Source organism: Anopheles coustani (genome assembly GCF_943734705.1).
Source record: "Anopheles coustani chromosome X unlocalized genomic scaffold, idAnoCousDA_361_x.2 X_unloc_29, whole genome shotgun sequence".
NCBI lineage: Eukaryota > Metazoa > Arthropoda > Insecta > Diptera > Culicidae > Anopheles > Anopheles coustani.
The window spans coordinates 265,001-277,294 of NW_026525136.1; positions in this window are offsets into that span (position 1 = coordinate 265,001).

Consider the following 12,294-nt stretch of genomic DNA (forward strand, 5'->3'; position numbering starts at 1 on the left):
CAGGGGAGAACTGAACTTTATACTTCACACCACAGTAAGTCTACGTGTCCTCTTCCACATAGGGCAAGCTAGAACTAACTATCTTACCCAGGACTGCCGAAGCAGCGTGGACCAGGGGAGGAACACACTTTTCATAGAAACGTAAGGCATCCATGACTGCCATAGTGCGTAAGCCGCCGCTGTGCGCGTAAACCCGTTCCCCGTAGGGAGGAGTCAAGCCGCCGCTTAGAGACGAAGTATGAAGTGTCCTCTTCCACATAGGGCAAGCTAGAATGAACTATCTTACCCAGGACCGCCGAAGCAGCGTGGACCAGGGGAGAACTGAACTTTATACTTCACACCACAGTATTGAGTAATGTGCCCTCTTCCACATAGGGCAAGCTGGAATGTTCCATTTTACCCAGGACGGCCGAAGCGGCGTGGACCAGTGGAGGACTACACAATCATGAGGTTTGATATCGACTTGTGTGTTTCAATAGGATACCGATGGTATGGTTTGAACCGATTTGATTTAGCCATTCTGAAGTCATCACTTGGTTGAAGCGCTGAACTAGGGAGGCATCGTTTACATATATATTGGTTTTCGCATGCTCTACTAGGTTAATGTCATGAGGTTGGCTATCGAGCATGCCCAAGTGATGACTTGATTGTGTGCTTGCTTGAATTCTTCACATTTCATACCATCGGTTAGTTGTCGAATCATTCCTCGATCATAACCTTCGTTCTTGGTTCATGTATGCTCTCTTCCACATAGGGCAAGCTAGAATTAACTATCTTACCCAGGACCGCCGAAGCAGCGTGGACCAGGGGAGAACTATACTTTGTCTTGTATGCCCTCTTCCACATAGGGCAAGCTAGAACTAACTATCTTACCCAGGACCGCCGAAGCAGCGTGGACCAGTGGAGGACTATACTTTGTTCATAACACCACAGTATTGAGTAATGTGCCCTCTTCCACATAGGGCAAGCTAGAATGAACTATCTTACCCAGGACCGCCGGAGCAGTGTGGACCAGTGGAGGACTACACAATCATGAGGTTTGATATCGACTTGTGTGTTTCAATAGGGTACCGATGGTATGTTTTGAACCGATTTGATTTAGCCATTCTGAAGTCATCACTTGGTTGAAGCGCTGAACTAGGGAGGGGCATCGTTTACATATATATTGGTTTTCGCATGCTCTACTAGGTTAATGTCATAGGGTTGGCTATCGAGCATGCCCAAGTGATGACTTGATTGTGTGCTTGCTTGAATTCTTCACATTTCATACCATCGGTTAGTTGTCGAATCATTCCTCGATCATAACCTTCGTTCTTGGTTCATGTATGCTCTCTTCCACATAGGGCAAGCTAGAATTAACTATCTTACCCAGGACCGCCGAAGCAGCGTGGACCAGGGGAGAACTATACTTTGTCTTGTATGCCCTCTTCCACATAGGGCAAGCTAGAACTAACTATCTTACCCAGGACCGCCGAAGCAGCGTGGACCAGTGGAGGACTATACTTTGTTCATTACACCACAGTATTAAGTATGGTGTCCTCTTCCACATAGGGCAAGCTAGAACTAACTATCTTACCCAGGACCGCCGAAGCAGTGTGGACCAGGGGAGGACTATACTTTATACTTCACACACTAGCCATACTGAAGTCATCACTTGGTTGAAGCGCTGAACTACGGCGGGGTAATCGTTTACAGGTTATAATCATATAGCTGCATGCTCATTAGTAGATAATGGAATATTGTATGGCAATATGAGCATGCCCAAGTGATGACTTTGTTTCAAGCTCAACAGGTAGGGTATTGAGTCCTCTTCCACATAGGGCAAGCTAGAATGAACTATCTTACCCAGGACCGCCGGAGCAGCGTGGACCAGTGGAGGACTCTATACTTTATACTTCACACCACAGTATTGAGTACGACTTGCATAAAGCCCCTATTGAGAACCACGAGGGCTCTCTCAATGTAGAACCACGAGGGCTCTAGTACCGATTCTCTCGGTACGGCTTGGTCCGTGTTCCTTTATGCTTGTACTCTTAGAAAGTCTCAACCCGGAGGTCTTGACTTTGATTGTCATAGTTGGACTACGACGGGGTATCCGACTCATCGAATACCCCAGAAGCACACCATCTTTCGGGTAGGCGGTACGCGTACCTCCGGACGCGGAAGTCTCAACCCGGAGGTCTTGACTTTGGTTGTCATAGTTGGACTACGACGGGGCATCCGACCATTGCTGACCGAACACCCCTGATTCATCATCTTTCGGGTAGGCGGTGCGCGCACCTCCGACGCGGAAGTCTCAACCCGGAGGTCTTGACTTTGTATTGTCATAGTTGGACTACGACGGGGTATCCGACTCATCGAATACCCCAGAAGCACACCATCTTTCGGGTAGGCGGTACGCGTACCTCCGGACGCGGAAAGTCTCAACCCGGAGGTCTTGACTTGGATTGTCATAGTTGGACTACGACGGGGCATCCGACCATTGCTGACCGAACACCCCTGATTCATCATCTTTCGGATAGGAGGTGCGCCCACCTCCGACGCGGAAGTCTCAACCCGGAGGTTCGGACTTAGAGTTTTTCCCATTTAAAAGTTTTTCTCTTAGCCATACTGAAGTCATCACTTGGTGAACGATTGAACTAGGGCGGGTTAATCGTTTATAGGTATCATGTGGTTTGCATGCTCTCTTAGGTTAAGGTCATGTGGTTGGCTATCGAGCATGCCCAAGTGATGACTTTGTTTCACGCTTGCTTGATTTCTTCATGATTCCCTGTTATATAGTGTAATCATTCGAGAACAGGGAATCTTTGGTTTTGCTCAACAGGTATTGGATGTCAACTTGGTATCTAGATCGCATTAAGTCTCAACCCTTAGGTTCGGACTTGTATAGTGACATCTTGTTACGGTCTTGAGTCTCAACCCGCAGGTTCGGACTACTTAGTGTTTGATCGAATATAATATGGCAACTTGTGCCTAAGTCTCAACCCGCAGGTTCGGACTTCTGTTTATTTGGCCAATGTATGTATAAGGCAACTTGTGCCTAAGTCTCAACCCGCAGGTTCGGACTTGTGTATTTGTTCGAAGTCATGTATAAGGCAACGTGTGCCTAAGTCTCAACCCGCAGGTTCGGACTTGTTAGTGTTTCGTCAACTTTCATATGGCAACTTGTGCCTAAGTCTCAACCCGCAGGTTCGGACTTGTGTATTTGTTCGAAGTCATGTATAAGGCAACTTGTGCCTAAGTCTCAACCCGCAGGTTCGGACTTGTGTATTTGTTCGAAGTCATGTATAAGGCAACGTGTGCCTAAGTCTCAACCCGCAGGTTCGGACTTGTTAGTGTTTCGTCAACTTTCATATGGCAACTTGTGCCTGAGTCTCAACCCGCAGGTTCGGACTTCTATAGTGTTTCGTCAATTATCATATGGCAACTTGTGCCGAAGTCTCAACCCGCAGGTTCGGACTTCTGGAAGGATCACTTGGCCACTAATGATCCTTCCGCAGGTTCACCTACGGAAACCTTGTTACGACTTTTACTTCCTCTAAATCATCAAGTTCGGTCAACTTCGATAAAGCAGACGCGGTTCACGAGGATCCAGCGAACGATCATCTCCAAAGACCTCACTAAATAATCCATCGGTAGTAGCGACGGGCGGTGTGTACAAAGGGCAGGGACGTATTCAACGCTGGCTGATGACCAGCACTTACTAGAAGTTCCGAGTTCATATGGACCATTGCAATCCATAATCCCTACTAAGTGAGTATTTGAGTGATTTCCCGTTCCTCTCGGAATAGGAGACACGCTGCTACCCACATTGTAGCACGCGTGTAGCCCAGAACATCTAAGGGCATCACGGACCTGTTATCGCTCGATCTCATTTTGCTAAACACAAATTGTCCTGCTAAGCAGCGTACCGTAAGTGCACTTGCGCACACGAACAGCGAAGGTGTCAGGTCATACTCCACCGAAAGGTCCTAACCCGTTCCAATCGGCATCGACGCATTAACGCTGACTGCGTTCTAGTTAGCATATGTGAGTCACGTTCGTTATCGGAATTAACCAGACAAATCAATCCACGAACTAAGAACGGCCATGCACCACTACCCTTAAATTTGAGAAAGAGCTATTAATCTGTCTCACCTCCATAAGTTCGGACCTGGTAAGTTTTCCCGTGTTGAGTCAAATTGAACCGCAAGCTCCATTTCATTGTGGTGCCCTTCCGTCAATTCCTTTAAGTTTCAACTTTGCAACCATACTTCCCCCGGAACCTGACTTTGGTTTCCCGGAAGCTACTGAGAGCACCTGGTTGTAGCGTCTCCCAATTGCTAGTTGGCATCGTTTACGGTTAGAACTAGGGCGGTATCTAATCGCCTTCGATCCTCTAACTTTCGTTCTTGATTAAAGAAAGCATCCTTGACAAATGCCTTCGCTTTAGTTAGTCTTACGACGGTCTACGAATTTCACCTCTCGCGCCGTAATACTAGTGTCCCCAACTACTTCTGTTAATCATTACCTCCGGTCTGAGTACAAACCAATGAAAGATTAGACCAAGGTCGTATTCCATTATTCCATGCAAGATTATTCTAGGGCGTTTGGGCACCCTGCTTTAAGCACTCTAATTTGTTCAAGGTAAACGTGAGCGGTCGAGCTCTATGTTACACTTGCACCCGTTGAAGGGCACACCATGACACAGACTTGGTGCCCTACCACACCATTGAGTCGCAACCAGATTCCGACTTGGCCCACCGACCACGGGTTGACCGGGTCGGCGGAGCCGGACTGTGTTGGACAAGTATCAACTTCGAACGTTTTAACCGCAACAATTTTAATATACGCTAGTGGAGCTGGAATTACCGCGGCTGCTGGCACCAGACTTGCCCTCCACTTGATCCTCGTAGAAGGATTTATGCTCTACTCATTCCAATTATGAAACATCATTAAAGAGTTTCATATTGTTATTTCTCGTCACTACCTCCCCGTCCCGGGATTGGGTAATTTACGCGCCTGCTGCCTTCCTTGGATGTGGTAGCCATTTCTCAGGCTCCCTCTCCGGAATCGAACCCTGATTCCCCGTTACCCGTTGCAACCATGGTAGTCCTCTATACTACCATCCATAGTTGATAGGGCAGATATTTGCGAGATCTGTCGTCGGTGCGAGACCATACGATCAGCATCATTATCCAGACTTCAACTCAATGACACGGAGAACCCGCGATTGGTTTGACTAATAAGTGCACCAGTTCCCGCGAGGGTCCTGGCATGTTGCATGTATTAGCTCTAGATTTTCCACAGTTATCCAAGTAACTAGGTTGATGATCTCGTAAATTATAGCTGTTATACTGAGCCTTATGCGGTTTCACATTAAATCTGTTTGTACTTAGACATGCATGGCTTAACCTTTGAGACGAGCGTATATTACTGGTAGGATCAACCAGAATTCCGACTTTGCGTTCGAATGTTCATTGTCCCATTGCACCCGGAGGAGCAAACACCACGTTCTATATGTTGTCAAGTCCGGTAGCACACGGGAGGCGAGCCCCCGTGCGAACCTCATTGCCCTCGTATCACACACACCCGATGCACCGGACAGGCACTTGAGCGGCATTCGACTCCGCTAAGCGCTCGTGCGCCCGATTGTGCATGCGCTGACGGGGCCTTCATACCCCTACCACAGCGACCTTATGCCAAACTTCCATGAATACTTAGGTGAGCTGACAAGGGCCTTCATTTCCCTACCATCAACTAAAGGACACGCTAGGCGCGTCCGATCATTGCAACTGCGGGGCTTTCATACCCCAATCACCACAGTACGCAATTCACCAGAGTTTAATCACAACCCCCCCGGACATGGCACACTATTAACTTGCAACAAAACTTAGTGTGTGCCGGGCACATCGGTTCCACAAAATCATTCCCGATGTACCCCAATTGGGGTTGTGAACGCATCCATGGTCCTCTGACACACCCAACCAAGCGTGGATACTACATACCTCAAACACCCAGTACACTAACAGACAAATCAATATATGGTTGCTTTCCCCCAGACATTTGCCAATCACTTGGCACCCGGACGGGAACTCGCTCCTGATTGCGCCAATGCCACCCATTTGCCAAGAGCGAGTTCTGTATGTAGATTTCATTTGGAAAGACAACCGTGTACTGGATATTCTATCCGACGATTACAGATGACGAGTACGAGACTCGACTACACTCACGGATAATACATTTTGGGTCGAGATTGCTTTCGGGGTTTTCGATTGGTCTTGCGCTTGTAAACGTATAACTTTGACTTGTGGTAACTTCGGTATGTTAGTCGATCACGTGGATGTGAACTGGTTAGGGTGAGCAATATGTTCACTTGCACTCTGGGTAGGAATAGGTGAGCGCTATAGGTTAAGATCATTGTATGGTTCCATCGTGATGACTTTCGCTAGATAGTAGGATGTTTGGATAGTTATAACGTTTTTGGCCATTTGTTCATAGTGTTCAGTCCATTGAGGAATTCGATTGGTCTTTGCTTCACACACGTGGTCGATCACTTGGATGTGAACTAGGGTGAGAATAAGGTGTTCACTAGTGCTCTTAGGTTTTGGATCAGTACTGAGCACTTGATTGGTTTCGCATAATATGTATCCATAGTGATGACTCTTTCCAGCTTAAGATTTCGTTACCGGTTTCGAATCCTCCCCACGTTCGCTTTTACTTGGTTAGGTTTTCGAGTGTAGATTTGAAAGCAATCTCATGTATGTATCCCATCTGATATAAGCCACTGACAGTTCATGTCACCTCGTTCAACTCTCGCTGGGTCACAGAAGTATGTTACTGCGCCCATTATCCCTACTCGGATAGGTTCGGTTCGTTCGTTTTATACTACGGTGAGTAAACTCAATTTGTGCATCGCATAGCCATGGAAAGCAAGCTTTCGCGGGCCTCTTCGACTGTTTTGATACGAGCTGTGCCCGTGATGCTTGTCATCCCAGGATACTAGACCCCTTTGGACGACCGCATGACCATCAGAAAGTAAATTCCACGTTCGATTTGGGGTGTGAACCCCGAACATAAAGTCTTTGTGTAGAACCACGAGGGCTCTATAGTACCGATTCTCTCGGTACGCTTGGTCCGTGTTCCTTTATGTTCGTACTCTTGTGAATAAGATTCACGTTCGTTTTGGGATATTTGCTACTGTCACCGTTTGAGTACTATGGGGCTTGAACCCCTAACATAAAGTCTTTGTGTAGAACCACGAGGGTTCTATAGTACCGATTCTCTCGGTACGCTTGGTCCGTGTTCCTTTATGTTCGTACTCTTGTGTGTATAATATTCATGTTCGGTTTGGGATATTTGCTACTTTCACCAGGGTCCCGTTCTTCATACAAGTCTGCCTTGCTAATGTGGTAACTTTATAGTGTAGTTCTGACATCCCAATTTTGGGACTTAGCCGATTTTTCGTATATTTCCACATGACCCATAGGGTCCCTTTCTTCATACAAGCTTGCCTAGGGCGATCGGTCAAAACTTGTCTTACTATTCGATTGGTCTTCGCAGTTTCACCCTAGGCAATTCGCCTAGGTCTGTCTTCTTGAGGAGGCCAAAACCCGAAATAAGGAGGTCTGGCCGACCCTGAAACCTCCCCTGTCTTAACTACACTAACCCGATTTTTCAGGGTCCTCAGCGCCATACAACTTTGCCTAGGTCACTTATACTCTTGACTTAGGCCATCTGACTTGGTCCGTGTTTCTTCCTAGGGTTCACCTAGGTACTTTGCCTTGCTTGATGTGGTAACTTTTTAGTGTAGTTCTGACATCCCAATTTTGGGACTTAGCCGATTTTTCATGAATTTCCATATGACCCTAAGGGTCCCTTTCTTCATACAAGCTTGCCTAGGGCGATCGGTCAAAACTTGTCTTACTATTCGATTGGTCTTCGCAGTTTCACCCTAGGCAATTCGCCTAGGTCTGTCTTCTTGAGGAGGCCAAAACCCGAAATAAGGAGGTCCGGCCGACCCAGAAACCTCCCCTGTCTGAACTACACTAACCCGATTTTTCAGGGTCCTCAGCGCCATACAACTTTGCCTAGGTCACTTGTACTCTTGACTTAGGCCATCTGACTTGGTCCGTGTTTCTTCCTAGGGTTCACCTAGGTACTTTGCCTTGCTTGATGTGGTAACTTTTTAGTGTAGTTCAGACATCCCAATTTTGGGACTTAGCCGATTTTTCATGTATTTCCATATGACCCATAGGGTCCCTTTCTTCATACAAGCTTGCCTAGGGCGATCGGTCAAAACTTGTCTTACTATTCGATTGGTCTTCGCACTTTCACCCTAGGCAGTTTGCCTAGGTGTAGCTTCTTGAGGAGGTCAAAACCCAAAATAAGGAGGTTCAGCCGACCCAAAAACCTCCCCTGTCTAAACTACACTAACCAGATTTTTCAGGGTCCTCAGCGCCATACAACTTTGCCTAGGTCACTTGTACTCTTGACTGAGGCCATCTGACTTGGTCCGTGTTTCTTCCTAGGGTTCACCTAGGTACTTTGCCTTGCTTGCTGTGGTAACTTTTTAGTGTAGTTCAGACATCCCAATTTTGGGACTTAGCCGATTTTTCGTATATTTCCATATGACCCATAGGGTCCCTTTCTTCATACAAGCTTGCCTAGGGCGATCGGTCAAAACTTGTCTTACTATTCGATTGGTCTTCGCACTTTCACCCTAGGCAGTTTGCCTAGGTGTAGCTTCTTGAGGAGGTCAAAACCCAAAATAAGGAGGTTCAGCCGACCCAAAAACCTCCCCTGTCTAAACTACACTATCCAGATTTTTCAGGGTCCTCACCGTCATACAACTTTGCCTAGGTCACTTGTTCTCTTGACTTAGGCCATCTGACTTGGTCCGTGTTTCTTGCTAGGGTTCACCTAGGTACTTTGCCTTGCTTGATGTGGTAACTTTTTAGTGTAGTTCAGACATCCCAATTTTGGGACTTAGCCGATTTTTCATGTATTTCCATATGACCCATAGGGTCCCTTTCTTCATACAAGCTTGCCTAGGGCGATCGGTCAAAACTTGTCTTACTATTCGATTGGTCTTCGCACTTTCACCCTAGGCAGTTTGCCTAGGTGTAGCTTCTTGAGGAGGTCAAAACCCAAAATAAGGAGGTTCAGCCGACCCAAAAACCTCCCCTGTCTAAACTACACTAACCAGATTTTTCAGGGTCCTCACCGTCATACAACTTTGCCTAGGTCACTTGCACTCTTGACTTAGGCCATCTGACTTGGTCCGTGTTTCTTGCTAGGGTTCACCTAGGTAGTTTGCCTTGCTTGATGTGGTAACTTTTTAGTGTAGTTCTGACATCCCAATTTTGGGACTTAGCCGATTTTTCATGTATTTCCATATGACCCTTAGGGTCCCTTTCTTCATACAAGCTTGCCTAGGGCGATCGGTCAAAACTTGTCTTACTATTCGATTGGTCTTCGCACTTTCACCCTAGGCAGTTTGCCTAGGTGTAGCTTCTTGATGAGGCCAAAACCCAAAATAAGGGGGTTCGGCCGACCCAAAAACCTACCCTGTCTAAACTACACTAACCAGATTTTTCAGGGTCCTCAGCGCCATACAACTTTGCCTAGGTCACTTGTTCTATTGACTTAGGCCATCTGACTTGGTCCGTGTTTCTTCCTAGGGTTCACCTAGGTACTTTGCCTTGCTTGGTGTGGTAACTTTTTAGTGTAGTTCTGACATCCTCATTTTGGGACTTAGCCGATTTTTCGTAAAATACCATATGACCCATATGGGTCCTTTCCTTCATATAAGTTTGCCTTGCTTGGTATGGTAACATTTGAGTGTAGTTCTGACATCATCATTTTGGGACTTAGCCGATTTTTCGTAAAATACCATATGACCCATATGGGTCCTTTGCTTCATATAAGTTTGCCTTGCTTGGTGTGGTAACATTTGAGTGTAGTTCTGACATCCCCATTTTGGGACTTAGCCGATTTTTCGTAAAATACCATATGACCCATCAGGGTCCTTTGCTTCATATAAGTTTGCCTTGCTTGGTGTGGTAACACATGAGTGTAGTTCTGACATCCCCATTTTGGGACTTAGCCGATTTTTCGTAAAATACCATATGACCCATATGGGTCCTTTGCTTCATATAAGTTTGCCTTGCTTGGTGTGGTAACATTTGAGTGTAGTTCTGACATCCCCATTTTGGGACTTAGCCGATTTTTCAATCAATACCATATGACCCATCAGGGTCCTTTGCTTCATATAAGTTTGCCTTGCTTGGTGTGGTAACATTTGAGTGTAGTTCTGACATCCCCATTTTGGGACTTAGCCGATTTTTCGTAAAATACCATATGACCCATCAGGGTCCTTGCCTTCATATAAGTTTGCCTTGCTTGGTGTGGTAACATTTGAGTGTAGTTCTGACATCCCCATTTTGGGACTTAGCCGATTTTTCGATCCATACCATATGACCCATCAGGGTCCTTTCCTTCATATAAGTTTGCCTTGCTTGGTGTGGTAACATTTGAGTGTAGTTCTGACATCCCCATTTTGGGACTTAGCCGATTTTTCGTAAAATACCATATGACCCATCAGGGTCCTTTCCTTCATATAAGTTTGCCTTGCTTGGTGTGGTAACATTTGAGTGTAGTTCTGACATCCCCATTTTGGGACTTAGCCGATTTTTCGTAAAATACCATATGACCCATCAGGGTCCTTTCCTTCATATAAGTTTGCCTTGCTTGGTGTGGTAACATTTGAGTGTAGTTCTGACATCCCCATTTTGGGACTTAGCCGATTTTTCGTAAAATACCATATGACCCATCAGGGTCCTTTCCTTCATATAAGTTTGCCTTGCTTGGTGTGGTAACATTTGAGTGTAGTTCTGACATCCCCATTTTGGGACTTAGCCGATTTTTCGTAAAATACCATATGACCCATATGGGTCCTTTGCTTCATATAAGTTTGCCTTGCTTGGTGTGGTAACTTTTTAGTGTAGTTCTGACATCCCCATTTTGGGACTTAGCCGATTTTTCGTAAAATACCATATGACCCATCAGGGTCCTTTCCTTCATATAAGTTTGCCTTGCTTGGTGTGGTAACATTTGAGTGTAGTTCTGACATCCCCATTTTGGGACTTAGCCGATTTTTCGTAAAATACCATATGACCCATCAGGGTCCTTTCCTTCATATAAGTTTGCCTTGCTTGGTGTGGTAACATTTGAGTGTAGTTCTGACATCCCCATTTTGGGACTTAGCCGATTTTTCGTAAAATACCATATGACCCATCAGGGTCCTTTGCTTCATATAAGTTTGCCTTGCTTGGTGTGGTAACATTTGAGTGTAGTTCTGACATCCCCATTTTGGGACTTAGCCGATTTTTCGATCCATACCATATGACCCATCAGGGTCCTTTGCTTCATATAAGTTTGCCTTGCTTGGTGTGGTAACCTTTGAGTGTAGTTCTGACATCATCATTTTGGGACTTAGCCGATTTTTCGTAAAATACCATATGACCCATCAGGGTCCTTTCCTTCATATAAGTTTGCCTTGCTTGATGTGGTAACATTTGAGTGTAGTTCAGACATCCCCATTTTGGGACTTAGCCGATTTTTCGTAAAATACCATATGACCCATCAGGGTCCTTGCCTTCATATAAGTTTGCCTTGCTTGGTGTGGTAACATTTGAGTGTAGTTCTGACATCATCATTTTGGGACTTAGCCGATTTTTCGTAAAATACCATATGACCCATCAGGGTCCTTTGCTTCATATAAGTTTGCCTTGCTTGGTGTGGTAACACATGAGTGTAGTTCTGACATCATCATTTTGGGACTTAGCCGATTTTTCGTAAAATACCATATGACCCATCAGGGTCCTTTCCTTCATATAAGTTTGCCTCATATAAGTTTGCCTTGCTTGGTGTGGTAACATTTGAGTGTAGTTCTGACATCCCCATTTTGGGACTTAGCCGATTTTTCGTAAAATACCATATGACCCATCAGGGTCCTTTGCTTCATATAAGTTTGCCTTGCTTGGTGTGGTAACATTTGAGTGTAGTTCTGACATCCCCATTTTGGGACTTAGCCGATTTTTCGTAAAATACCATATGACCCATCAGGGTCCTTTGCTTCATATAAGTTTGCCTTGCTTGGTGTGGTAACATTTGAGTGTAGTTCTGACATCCCCATTTTGGGACTTAGCCGATTTTTCGTAAAATACCATATGACCCATCAGGGTCCTTGCCTTCATATAAGTTTGCCTTGCTTGGTGTGGTAACATTTGAGTGTAGTTCTGACATCCCCAT